General features: G+C 38.1%; 1 protein-coding gene across 15 annotated transcripts in view; it reads right to left on the bottom strand.

Annotated features, from left to right (window-relative positions):
• Nucleotides 1-14,213, bottom strand: part of WDPCP (WD repeat containing planar cell polarity effector) — a 384,215-nt gene extending 370,002 nt beyond the window's left edge. For 8 of the 15 annotated variants that reach the window (XM_073791325.1, XM_073791326.1, XM_073791327.1 and 5 more), the window contains exon 1: nucleotides 13,726-14,212. The gene's annotated coding sequence lies outside the window, so the exon portion shown is untranslated. Of the gene's footprint in view, nucleotides 1-13,725 lie in introns of all 15 variants that reach the window. The other 7 variants (XM_073791318.1, XM_073791321.1, XM_073791322.1 and 4 more) reach the window with 3 other exon arrangements.
• Between the last annotated feature and the right edge of the window lie 139 nt (nucleotides 14,214-14,352).

The raw sequence follows: 14,352 nt of genomic DNA, 5'->3' as shown, positions 1-14,352 counted from the left end.
TCCCAACAACATATATTGCAGAAATAGAAAAACTCATCTTAAAATTTAAATGGAGAGACTTCCTGGTGGCGCAATGGTTAAAAATCCCTCTGCCAGTGCAGGGGGCATGGGTTTGATCCCTGGTCCAGGAAGATCCCACATGCTGCGGAGCAATTAAGCCCAGGCGCCACAACTACTGAGCCTGCGCTCTAGAGCCCATGCTTGCAACAAAAGAAGCTACCGCAATGAGAAGCCCACGCACCGCAACAAAGAGTAGCCCCCGCTCGTCACAACTAGAGAAAGCCCGCACACAGCAATGAAGGCCCAATGCAGCCAATAAATGGATAGATAAATAAATAAAATTAATAAAAAATAATAAAATAAACAGTTTGAAAAAAATTTAAATGGCATCTCTAGGAACCCCAAATAGCCAAAATAATTGAAAAAAGAGAAAAGAACAAAACTGGAGGGCTCATAGTTCTTAATATCAAAACTTATTACAAAAGTCGAGTAATTCCAACACTGCAATACTGGCATAAAGACAGCTAAATAGACCAATGGAATAGAACCCAAATCCCAGAAATAAACCCTTACATATATGGTCATATTTTTGACAAGTGTGCCAAGACCATTCAGTGGGAAAAAGGACAGTCTTTCCAACAAGCGGTGCTGGGAAAACATGATATCCACGTGCAGAAGAATGAAACTGGACCCTTACATAAAACCATATATTAAAAACTCCAAATGGATCAAGGACCTAAATCTAAGACCCAAAACAATAAAACTCTTAGAAAAAATGTAGGACAAAAGCTTCATGACATTGGATTTGGCAATGATTTCTTGGATATGACACTAATGGCACAGGTAACAAAAGAAAAAATAGACAAATTGAAATTCATGAAGTTTTAAAATCTTGTGCATCAAAGGACACTATCCTTAGTAAAACAATGCATTACTTAAAAAGTCATGCATTAATACAAGATCCACTCAATGTACAGGATAGGCCTATAGATTTTAATGTAACAGAATAGGAAATATTCAATGATATTGTTTCAGGTTACATTTTGCAAATAACCTTTGAGAAACTACCACTAGTGTAGCTTTGATTTAGTATCAAAGATTAATATTATCTGAAACACAATTATCTGAAACAGTTATTTAAAATTCTACTCCTTAAAAAAACAAAAAAGCTCACTATCCAGAGATCCACTGAATAAAAACGCAACTCAGACCATTGGAGAAAATATTCTCAAATCATATATCCGGTAAGGGATTAAGATACAGAATATATAGAGAACTTCTAGAACTCAACATCAAAAAACCAAACCACCGGATTCAAAAATGGGCAAAGGACTTTAGTAGATATTTCTCTAAAGAAGATATATGTGGCCAACAAGCACATGAAAAGATGTTCAAATCACTAATCATTCAGGAAATGCTAATCAAAACTTCAAGGAGGGGCTTCCCTGGTGGCGCAGCGGCTGGGAGTCCGCCTGCCGATGCAGGGGACGCGGGTTCGTGACCCGGTCTGGGAAGATCCCACGTGCCGCGGAGCGGCTGGGCCCGTGAGCCATGGCCGCTGAGCCTGCGCGTCCGGAGCCTGTGCTCCGCAACGGGGGAGGCCACAGCAGCGAGAGGCCCTTGTACCGCAAAAAAATAAAATAAAATAAAATAAAATAAAACTTCAAGGAGATACCACTCCATACCCATTAGAATGGCTACTACAAAATAAATAAATAATAACAGAAAATAACAAGTGTTGACAAGGATATTAAAAAATCGGAACCATGTGCAATGTTGGTGGGAATGTAAAAATGGTGCAGCTGTTAACAGAAAGCAATATGGCAGTTCCTCAAAAAATTAAAAATAGAGTTACCATATGATCCAGGAACTCCACTTCTGGGCATATACCTAAAAGACTTGAAAGCTGGGTCTCAAAGGGATATTTGTACACCCATGTTCATAGCAGCATTATTTGCAACAGCTGAAACTGGGAAGTAACCCAAGTGTCCATATACTGATGAATGGATAAGCAAAATGTGGCATATGGCATATACATACAATGGAATATTATTCTGCCTTAAAAACGTTAATTCTGCAATATGTTACAACGTGGTTGAAACTTGAGGATATTATGCTGAATGAAATAAACCAGTCTCAAAAAGACAAACACTGTATGATTCCACTTACAGGAGTATTTAGTCAAAATCATAAAGACAGAAATTGTAATGGTGGTTGCCAGGGACTGGGGGGAAGGGAGAATGCTGAGTTATTTAATAGGTATAGAGTTTCAGTTTTACAAGATGAAAATTGTTATGGGGATGATGGTGATGACTGCACAACAATATGATGATATTTAATACCACTGAACTGTGCACTTGAAAATGGTTAAGATAGTAAATTTTATGTTATGTGTACCTTACCACAGTAAAAAAAAATATATATATATTTGTAATAATTTGGTCTCTGACTTATTTCATGTCTTAATCTTGCTTCTTAAATGATGCTGTTTTTAATTACACTATTATCTAACATGCTGTTTATTAATTACATGGATGCTATGTAAAGCACATATTTCTAAATGAGCAGATACCTAAACCAACAGTAAGGGCACATCAGATTACTCTCCAAATATTACTTTGCTAGTTTCAATGAAAGGGAATCAGATTACAAAACTGTTACATAAAAAAGTCTTAAAGCTTAATTGTATTTCATTAAAGAAAACATCAAAATGAATGATTTTTAACTAGATGCATACCAACTTTATATACGCTATAGATAAAATTAACAGGAGGTTAAATAATTTCATACTATAAAAGTATAAAATCCTGTAAGCTCCAAAACACCAGCAGTGTAAAGAGCCAACATTCAATTTTAGGGATTTGAAACTGAACGCTCCTTTAATAGCTCTGTTGGAAGTTGTTAGAATGGTATTTCAAGTATTTTCTGTAATTTGAATTAAACATTACCTTAAAAATGCTGAGCTGGGGAAAAAATGTTAAGAACATCTCCAAATCTAGCATAACAGTTCAATGCTCTATTGTTTGTTGCCTTAACAAAATGAATGTTTACAACGAATTCAGAAACCACCTGGAGATTCAAACTGACGATGAAATTGCAATGACAAATCGTGCCACTAGACATCAGTTTTAACCAGAGATGCTTCTCCCTGAAGGCAGAGAAGACAGACAACCTTATTATTAGTATAACTGGAAACGTGCTGACACTCCCACCTGACCAAAAATCCTCTCTTCCAACGTATTATATTACCTGTGAAATGTAGCTTATAAACTAATCAATACCGATGCATTCCTTCATCTGATTAACAAGGGGAATTCACTCTAAAGAGAACAAGGCCTGTGAAATACCAAACAGGCAACTTTGATTGTGTGCATCTGGGAGTGGGGATGTGGGCATCTTTGTAGCCTTCCTGGAGTATGGGAATGTCCTATCCTGCTATAAGACTGCAGTGAGAATTCTGGTTTTGAAAGCTCTTCCTTCTAAAATTCTCTGTAAATCAAGAACAGAAATCATGAGATTTTTAAGAACAACAACAGGGAAAAACCTTTTTATCTTAGCAGTGAGAAGAATTCATTTAGCAGAATCACAGAAATTTTAAATAAGTGTTCAAGGTGAAAGGTAAGACTCCAAGAAATCAGATTTTGGGAATAATGCACACCTACTCTATATAAGAAAAGGAGATGATGTTTTGCTCCTCAGAAGGAGAGGGAGGAAATGGGGAGAGCCAGAGGGAGCATGCTGTGTACTATCCCATTAGATCCATCCAGGCACTCTATGCCCAATGTTTAGTAAGGAATTTAATGCAAGCCATATTTTTTTTCAGTAAACTGCATAATGAAATAATTATGGTCAAGCCTGATCTCAGAAAAGGTTATTTTCTACTTTCTATTAACAAATGTAAAATTATCTGCTATTTGCCATACCAACTCACTTTTTTTTGAATTTTATTTTATTTTTTTATACAGCAGGTTATTAGTTATCAATTTTATACATATTGATGTATAAATGTCAATCCCAATCTCCCAATTCATCCCACCACCACCACCACCCATCCCCCCCACTTTCCCCCCTTGGTGTCCATACGTTTGTTCTCTACATCTGTGCCAACTCACTTTTAGCAAATCACTTTCTTCCTTCATTAAATACATAGGAAAAGTTTGTGAATTGTAAGAAGTTTACTGAAGGAATACCATTCCTTTAATCATACTCCTTACTTCATAAATCACTTATCGTTTTAAGCCCACTTTATATCACTTTATTATAAATGAAGTAATGAGAAATAGCATTATCATGATTTTCATATTTTAAACATTTATATTTTATTATCACTGCATCATTTTAATTTTGACTTTGTTTTAGTAAACTCTCTTTCAAATGCATTCCATAATTTATTTCTAAGTTTTTTAATAATATTCTTCAAAATCGAATGTTACTACATTAATTTAATTTAAAAATGAAGTCATACTTTTTCTGAAAACTAAGTCAACCTTATTTGACTGACTGGTTTCACAATTAGGTTATATGGCAGTATTTTATCCAAAACTGAAAATTCAATCAGCAAATAAGCCACCTCAAGATGTTGAGAAAAACATATTTAAAGCAGGTGAAAAGATAAAAGCATTTGATTTAAAATACTGTTTTAGGAAGAGGATACTGAAATAATATTTCAATTTTTCCTAACACTTTCAGAACATATTGAATTAATTAAGGTAACTCTAAATGAGAGAGGCAAAATGTTAATAAAGCTTTAAAAGACTAACAGGTAGTAAATCCTTTTGCAAGTCAGGTGGTTTTCAATTGTTTGCTTTCAGCCATTGAATAACAGCCTGAATGAGTTAACCGGTTAATACATCATTGAAAACAAGTTCTGATAACAGGCTACCATGTGATTTTGTTTTGCAAATGACATGGAAGAAGTCCAAAGAACTCCCACCTTCTTATTTATGTGAATATGCTTTCTAAGCACATACATCTATAACTCTGGAAAATACAAATTAATTTGAAACTCAATCCAGTCTCATTCTAATACTCATCCACATATATATAAACTAATCAGAGCAGAAAAAGTCCCATCCATTAACAGATACATTTCCATTAAAATTTTACTTTTAATATTTAATAATTATCTAAAATTTAAAACATTTGTTTTGATAAACTGTATGCTACTAAGAATTGTAATGGGCTTCCCTGGTGGTGCAGTGGTTGAGAGTCCGCCTGCCAATGCAGGGGACACGGGTTCGTGCCCTGGTCCGGGAAGATCCCACATGCCGCGGAGCGGCTGGGCCCGTGAGCCATGGCCGCTGAGCCTGCGCGTCCGGAGCCTGTGCTCGGCAACGGGAGAGGCCACGGCAGTGAGAGGCCCGCGTACCGCAAAAAAAAAAAAAAAAAAAAAAAAAAAGAATTGTAATGATAAAGTTTATTACACTTAAAGCCATAAGTGGCAGATTGAAAAAAACAAAAAATTAGTTTCAATTTATATTTTTGATAAAGAAGTATGATGACACTGGGATCATGAAAAGACATTTTAGCATTAAAATATAATAAAGATAAAATCATGTCAGGAGAGTGTACTGGAAGTTTGACATTAAGGATGTATAGAAACCTCAACTTTTGACTGTCAAAGAGAGAGCTACCTATTTTTTAAATAGATGATGGCAATTAATATTTAGATTACACTGTATATTTTTTGAAGAATGATATAACAGTTCTGGTTAAAAATTCAATATTTATAATACATTGGAAATTACAACCTTTACAACTGTGTAAACATGATATATTTTAGATGTTAATTTTTAAATAGGTGACGGAATATGTAGGGTTTTTTTTTAATATTAGTAAGATCTTAGTTTTCTAAACATGCAAGAAGACCTCAGACAAGTCACAACCTTTGAAACTGAGTTTCCTAAACTGTAAAATGAGGATAATATCTACTCATTCTACCTCAGGATTAAATTATGTATGTAATATTATGAATGTTCACTACATATATGTATATGCATACATATATATGCTTTCAGTTAAATGTAAAACAATATGATTAAATTTATGAGGGCCTAGAAAAATAACACCTCCCTTAATTTTGAGTACTTCTTATATGAACTAGACAGACCAAGGAAGACATCACATGACAAATCCCAGCTGTAAGTCATGAAAACTTGATTCATTTCCAGGGGCTATATATTAAATTGAACATATAAGTAACTAAATTCTTTATGTGCCACAATTCTTTCAAATTAAACTTGATCAAATATGGGTGGGTATTACAAAACTAGACTTGGGAACTAAGGCACTGAAATGTTCAACTAAAAAGGAGCAAAGTCCTTAGATTTAGAAGCAATGCTGTAGAGGGCCATCCTTATCCAGTCAATCCCAACTTTTGGGGACCGTCTGCAACTTCCTATCTTTACAATGAACACTTTGCAACATAAATTCTAAGGCCTGCAGAAAGGTTATGAAACCAATAAGAGTAATATATGCCCATTCTCTGGGCCTCCATCTACAGTTCTCATTTGTTCCATTTAGATGGAGCCAACCATATTCCCCAGGCAAACCAATCATACTAGACTATAAATATATATTAGAACAAAAGATAATTTTAAATATACATTTTATAATCTAAACTGTTCTTAATTCTATCTATAGCCTAAGCCTGATAATTTTGCTAAATGATTTGATGAACAAGTTAATAATAAGCTATTTACCAAAAAAATTGATAATATATAAATTTTTATTAAAGTGTCAAATTACATCTGGGAAATTTCTGATATGTTCAGTATTTCACAACTTCTTCCAATCATTTTCCAATATAATTTGCGTTTACAAAATTTCTGTTTAGCTAGAAAAGTTTGAAACTGCTTAGGTTCATTAAGCCAAGATTAGTCTTCCAACTCCACAATGGCAATTTTAAAGGCATTCTGCTCATTCCCATTGTGAGGAAGATATGTTGTGTTCCATGAGGCATTTACAGATGTATAAGACACAGTCTCTGAACTCAAGGAAATTTCAGTCTAATAACTGATACAGAAAAGTTGAAAGTAATGTACAGTGAACACCACAAAAATTCTACAATTAACATTTTACTATATGGTATTTTCTCACATTACTGTATTTGCTTTATCTATATTTTGATTTTTTATGGGCTAACTATTCATCCTTCTATACATCATTAATCCATCTTATATTTTTAATGCATTTCAAAGAAAGTTGCAGGCATAAGTATGTTTCACCCCTAAATACTATCATTAACTAGAGTTTAATAATTTTTAGAGATGTTTTTAGAGAAAATTCACAAATATGAAATGCACAAATCTTATAACATTTGCAGATTTTTACAAAAGCTTATACCTCTGTAATGCAAACTCCTATCAAGATATACACCATTACTGTCAGCCAAAAAGTTCTTTCATGCTCGTTCCCAGTCAATCCCCACCCCAACTCCCACCCCCGGAGCACTGGCTCCGCAACCCCCGGGCAGAGGACCGGTACTGGTCCACGGCCTGTTAGGAACTGGGCCACACAGCAGGAGGTGAGCGGCAGGCGAGCAAGCGAAGCTTCATCTGCCTCTCCCCATCACTCGCATTACCACGTGAACCATACTATGCCCACCCCCGTCCGTGGAAAAATTGTCCACCAAACCAGTCCCTGGTGCCAAAAAGATTGGGGACCGCTGCTCTAGAAGGAACCACTGTTAGTGATTTTTTTTTTCCCACCACAGATTAGTTTTGTAGGTAACTTTTAAATTCAAAATTTAAAACAAAGAGCCGTGAATTCCCTGGTGGCGCAGTGGTTAAGAATCCGCCTGCCAACTGAGGGGACACGGGTTCGAGCCCTGGTCCAGGAAGATCCCACATGCCACGGGGCAACAAAGCCCGTGCGCCATAACTACTGAGCCTGCGCTTTATAGCCCGTGAGCCACAACTACTGAGCCTGTGCACCTAGAGCCCATGCTCTGCAACAAATAGAAGCCATCGTAATGAGAAGCCCACGAACCGCGACGAAGAGTAGCCCCCGCTCACCGCAACTAGAGAAAACCCGCGCACAGCAACGAAGACCCAACGCAGACATAAATAAATGTAACAATTTTTTAAAATCCATCTTTAAAAAAAACAAAAACAAAGCGATCAGGCTGAAGAATCAAAAAAGAATTCATGTGGATCGATAGGTGTGCAGATACACGATAAAGTAAATAAAGCAAAATGTTTAACAATTACAGAAATTAGGCGCTAGGTACTATATAGGTGTGCCAGTTATCAATTTACTATCTCTCAGCATTAAATCTACCTTTATTTGCCCTGCTTTATGACAATGGAACTAGACCCTCTAAACACTTCTTCGCCAGCTTTAGAGAGGGCCCTATCAGGTCACTACAGCAGCAGAGGAACACTTCCCTTCTGGATTCCAGTTCTCTATTATTATTAATTAGTGTGAAGGCCCAAGAACACTGATGAGGAGAAAGGTCCAGCTGTGGCCTCAGGCCCTGTGGCCATGGTAGGTATGCCCTTTTTGAAGAGGCCTGCATCCAAGCTTTGGGAAGAAGGGCTCTCTCCCAGTCTTTCTTCCTCATCCTAGTATCAATAGTAGGTGCTGCTCTTCCACAACTGCTACTTCTGGGACCCTTAGACACAGAGCTCTTTTACCTCTTCTAACAGCTAACCACCCCTCCTTGTTCTAGTTAACAATTCATCATATTAAATTTGCAAATAACCTGTATAGTTGTCTCTCCTGACTGAACTCAGACTACTCTCAAGGATATTTACTGTACAGCTTGTCTGTATGTTTGACAATGTTGGGGGAGGGAGGAAACAGGGAGATGTATTTTAAAAGATTGGCAGAATGTTGATAATTGTTGAAGCTGGATGATGGACTGAGAAAATTATACTGTCTCTTCATTTTGTTTATGTTTGTAATTTTTTGTAATAGTTTTTAAAAGTGGAGGGCGGGGAAGAAAGGCTTCATATAGGCCAAAGCATTTGGAGAGAGCCTGGTGGAATAGATTTTGACAGGCATAAATGGAGGCTGAGGTTCCAGGTGAGAAAAAGCACACAGTGAAAATGGCAGAATACTGAAGGACATATTTGAACAATAGCAAGTAAGCTGGCTAAAGTAAAGGTGTATAATGCAAATGAATGTTTGCTGAGATTTTTTTTTCCTCCCCTTTAACCTTCATTTCAAGGTGTTAGTTCTTCATACTCAATTGCTTTTTTTCCCCCTACTCTCCTGTCCCTACCCCATACTTCTACTTACTATCCAAAGTCTAGCTCTTACCCATTCTTCCCCACCTCTTATTAATAATAAATTGATCCATTTCAGAGTCTTTTCATATATCTTAATTTTTTTAAACAGTGGGCATAATTATATCTGTCTTGGGACACATTTAGGCGAAAATATAGGTATGTTTGTGCTCATATAGCAGTATTTTTTACATGTAAAGCCATTAGCAGTGAAATGAGACAAGTTTTCCTAATCTCTAGTTAGTAGGGGATAAGAGAAAACATTAATTGATTTACTATTATTTAATAACTCGTGACTTTTTATAATCACAAAATACACCTATACACACAAGAATGAGTAGGTGTGTGTCAACACATTATCTCCGGGAAGGGGTTGGTAATATTCTTTGTTAAGCTGAGTAGTGAACTGACCAAATAATAAAATTAATACCCATTATTTTCTAAACCCACCAATACATTTAAAGCACGCTTAGGCTATTCTCCAGTGACAACTCTCTGTCCTTCCTTACGAATGACAAAAATCATAAAATTTGACTTACGAAAAACATTTTTGTTTAATTCAAACTGAAAATATTATGAAGTATAAAAGCAGCTAGAAATTTAAGAACTCATAATACAGATAATATCAGAGAGAGCACATATATCCAAATAAAACATATATTATGAATATTCATAAAAAGCGCATATGAATATGGACCTGTTGCACACATTAAAATATATAGACACCCCAGCTGAGCTCCTTTCTCTCCTAACCCCCATTATTGGTAGGGTCTGAACCTACCATTCTATTTCAAGCTTCAACAAGTGGCACATGCTCTTCCCCCTATTTAGAGTGTGGCGAGACATAGGTATTCCAGAACAGTAGAGAGCAGAAGACAAATGTTGTTCGGTGTCACGCAGGCGATGACTATGCTTTCCTATGCCCTCCTGAGGATGCAGTGCTGCGGATGCTAAGTTTCATTCAAGATCTAGGACAATACATTGTTTGTAAACTTTGCACACCAAAACTGTCAATGTGAGTTCGTCCAGAATAAATCAGCAATGGTTAAGACAAGAATTGGGTTTCTTTCCTGCCTCGCACAGGATTCTTCCTGTGTAGTCAGTATCACAGACAGCAATGAACTCCATAGGGTACCCATGGGCAAAAGAAATGCCTCCACAAAGATATGCAGCAGCTGCTCCTGCTCTAGATGATGCAACGCACTCAATAAGGTACCAGGGGCAAAAGAAATGCCTCCCCAAAGATATGCCGCAGCTGCTCCTGCTCTAGATGATGCAATGCACTCAATAAGGTACCGGGGCAAAAGAACTGCCTCCACAAAGATATGCCGCAGCTGCTCCTGCTCTAGATGATGCAATGCACTCAATAAGGTACCAGGGGCAAAAGATGCCTCCACAAAGATATGCTGCAGCTGCTCCTGCTCTAGATGACGCCTTGCTTCCACTAAGTTCTGGCAGCCATGCAACAGAACTTTCTGCGATAATGAAAATGTTTGCTAGTCTATCACATGTGGCTATTGAGCACTTGAAATGTAGCCAGTGTGACTGAGAAACTGTATTTTTAAATTAATTTTTATTGACATAGAGTTGACATATGTTAGTTTCAGGTATACTACAAAGTGATTTGATATTTGCATACATTATGAAGTGGTCATCATAATGAGTCTAGTAACCATCTGTCTCCACACAAAGGTATTACAATATTATTGACCATATTCCTAATGTTGTATATTACATCCCCATGGCTTATTTATTACATAACTGTAGGTCTGTACATCTTAATCCCTTACACCTATTTCATCCACTCCTCTATCCCTTCCCTTCTGGCAACCACCTGTTTGTTCTCTGTTATCTATAAGTCTGTTTTGTTTCATTTGTTTTGCTTTTTACATTCTATACATAATTGAGAGCATGTGGTATTTGTCTTTCTCTGACTTACTGCACTTAGCATAATACTCTCTAGATCTATCCATGTTGACAAAAATGGCAAGATTTCTTTTTTTTTATGTCTGAGTAATATCCATATACCACATCTTCCTTACCCATTAGTCTATCAGTGGTATTTAGGTTGCTTTTATATGTTGGCTATTGTAAATAATGCTGCAATGAACACTGGAGGTGTTTTTGAATTGGTTTTTCTGTTTTCTTTGGGTTAATGCCCATAGGTGAAATTGCTAGATCATATGGCAGTTCTATTTTTAATTTTTTAAAGAAACTCCATACTGTTTTCCATAGTGGCTGCACCAATTTACAATCTCACCAACAGTGCTTAGCAATATTTTTTGGTTAAGCCTCCTCATGCAAGGGAAACAAAAACAAACAAATGAGACTACAACAACTAAAAAGCTTTTGCACAGCAAAGGAAACCATCAACAACACAAAAAGGAAGCTTACTAAATGGAGAAGATATTTGTAAATAATATATCCAATAAGGGGTTAATATCCAAAGTATATAAAGAACTCTTATAACTCATCATCAAAAAAACAAACCCAAACAACTCAATTACAAAATGGACAGAGGACCTGAATTGAAATTTTTCCAAGGAAGATGTACAGATGGCCAAAAGACACACGAAAAGATGCTCAATATCACTAATCATCAAGGAAACGCAAATCAAAATCACAAGGAGACACCACTCCCTCACATCTGTACAAATGGCTGTTACCAAGAAGACAACAAATAACAAGTGTTGGTGAGGATGTAGAGAAAAGGGAACCCTTGTGTGCTAATTTTATTTAATTTTTATTAATTTAAATGTAACAGCCACATGACAATGCAATTCCAAAGCCTTAGTTTTAAAAAAAAGCAGGGACTTAACACATGTATGTTTGCAAATTGTTGAATGTCAACCCAAAACACTACCTGCAACACTGCAAAGTGGTTCTACCTCCTCCTACCCTAGCTGCCTGGCAGGAACATCCATTTGTCCTCATTCAGACAGCACCTCCTTTGTGAAACTGTGGCAGCCCAGAGTTACTAACTTGTTACCTAACTATTACTAACCAGGTCACACCATGTTGTCATTATGGGTTTACATATCTGTGTTCCCTGCTAAACTGGGGCTCTAAAAAGGCAGCAGTTGTGTATTATTAACTTCTGAATCCCCAGAGCCTAGCAGAATGCCACATCCTAAAATCCTTGCTCTATTATCACACCAGTCTTCATTTAACCAATCCATGCTCTTCAATTTATCACACCAGTCTTCATTTAACCAATTTATCACACCAGTCTTCATTTAACCAATCCATACTCTTCACTACTCTACCATCTGAAATCTCATAATCCCACCATCCATAATGAACATCTTAGAACTGGAGAAATTACAGGTCATATTATCTGTACCAACAGGTGTGGTGTTTTACTTCTACATACAATTGCTCAGTAGAAAACACTGTAAAATAGTGGAAACGATGCATATTAGAAACTCAAGTTTTCTAAGAGAAATAACGAGAAAGTAGTTAGACACAGGAGTTTGGAATTCAGGACGAGACACAAATTTGGGAGTTTTTGACATAGAAGTGGCATTTTGAAACTATGCAACTCATGAATTAAATCACTAAGGGATTAAGTGTAGACAGAAGAATACAGGCACTCCAAGGTTAAAAGGTCAGAAGTGAAAAAGAACTTGCAAAGAACACTGAGAAGGGGCAACCAGTGACATACAGGAAAACCAGGAAATATGCTGTCTGAGAGCCACGTGAATAGTTATTCAAGGAGGAGAGAGTCATTAAGCTATGATAAATGCTATTGATAGATCAAGTTAGAAAGTAAGGTTCCATTTCTTTCACACAATAGCAAACCCTCCAAAACTGAAGAGAAAAACTGAAAGATACCACTTGGCATTCAATCACCAGTGTAACCAGAAGTTACACCAGTGTTTTCTAATATAGATATTTCTTTCATTTCATTACACATATGCTATTCCAGATCATCACATCTTCCTCTTAACATCCACATGAAACAAGGTTTCAGAGAGCACAATTTTCCTGGGCAGCACTAATTTTAAACGAAAACCTCGTTAAGTTATTTTACCAGCTGAGACTGACTGAAATAACGAGTGTCTCCCATTCAGCTGCCACGCTTTCCTTAGAAATGCAGGTTTGGCATAATTTAAAGGTCAAGATGGTTTAAAGAGCATTCCGTTTCCAAAAAAGAACGGACAAAAGTGTCAACATTCACGGAAAACTTAGAGAAAAAGTTAGACTGTGAACTCCAGGAAGGGAGGGGCTCATTTCCCACAAAGCTGGAGCTCAATATTTTTCACTTAACTTGAAAATAGCTGTATCTTACTGCGGGGAGGTGGCGTGAACTTCAGGGCACTACGCCATCCAGAACACTTTTGCCCGAACACTATGCACGCAGAGAGGGACCGGCGAGCTCGCGGGCATCCGCGCAGAAGATCAGCACCTGGGTCGATAAACGCAACGCGGGACGGCGCACAACCGCACACCGGACCCTAAGGTTGAAAGACCCTAGCCTCGGGCGGGGACTCACCTGCCTCCGGAGTGGGGAAGATGTGCTGCCCCCGGCCGTCTCTGAGGGTGCGTCCCTGCAAACCCCTCACCGCGTCACTGGACACTACCGAGGCGGTGAAGAAGGACCCGTGAGGACGCTGCGCGTTCGCTCGGTCGCCTAGGTGTCTGAGCTGCAGCGCCACGGACCCCTCAGGTACTCCTCAGCGGCCCGTGCGTGCGCGCGCTCTCCCACCTCGTCGCTTAGCAACCTGCGAAGCTGTCCAGTCTTCTCTACACTTCAATTCCTCCCGCCCCCGCAGACTGTGAATAGTTTTAAAAAAGATTTTGTTTCCGGGTCGAACCGGCTTTACGCAGCGGAAGGTCTCTTTACCTCCCACGTTTACCCTTGAGGGGAGGATAAAGTCTTAGCAGCTTACGGGAGAGCGCTGGAGCTAAGGGCTCTGTCTCTCCACCCTCGAGTTACACTCGCCTCCCCTCTCGCCAATTGCTAGGCGCCATCCGGCAGGTCCTTTTTTCTTGAGCCCAAATCCTCCGCTCGTCGCCGTCCTCCAATCACAGCGGCCCGCCCTCGGGAACTACTTTGCAATCGGCGAAGAGCGCAAGGAGCAGGGCGTGAGAAGACAATCTGACCTCGGGAAGTGTAGTT

The sequence above is a fragment of the Tursiops truncatus genome, chromosome 14 (genome assembly GCF_011762595.2).
Source record: "Tursiops truncatus isolate mTurTru1 chromosome 14, mTurTru1.mat.Y, whole genome shotgun sequence".
NCBI classification, from domain to species: Eukaryota; Metazoa; Chordata; class Mammalia; order Artiodactyla; family Delphinidae; genus Tursiops; species Tursiops truncatus.
This window is presented reverse-complemented; position numbering and strand designations above follow the sequence as displayed.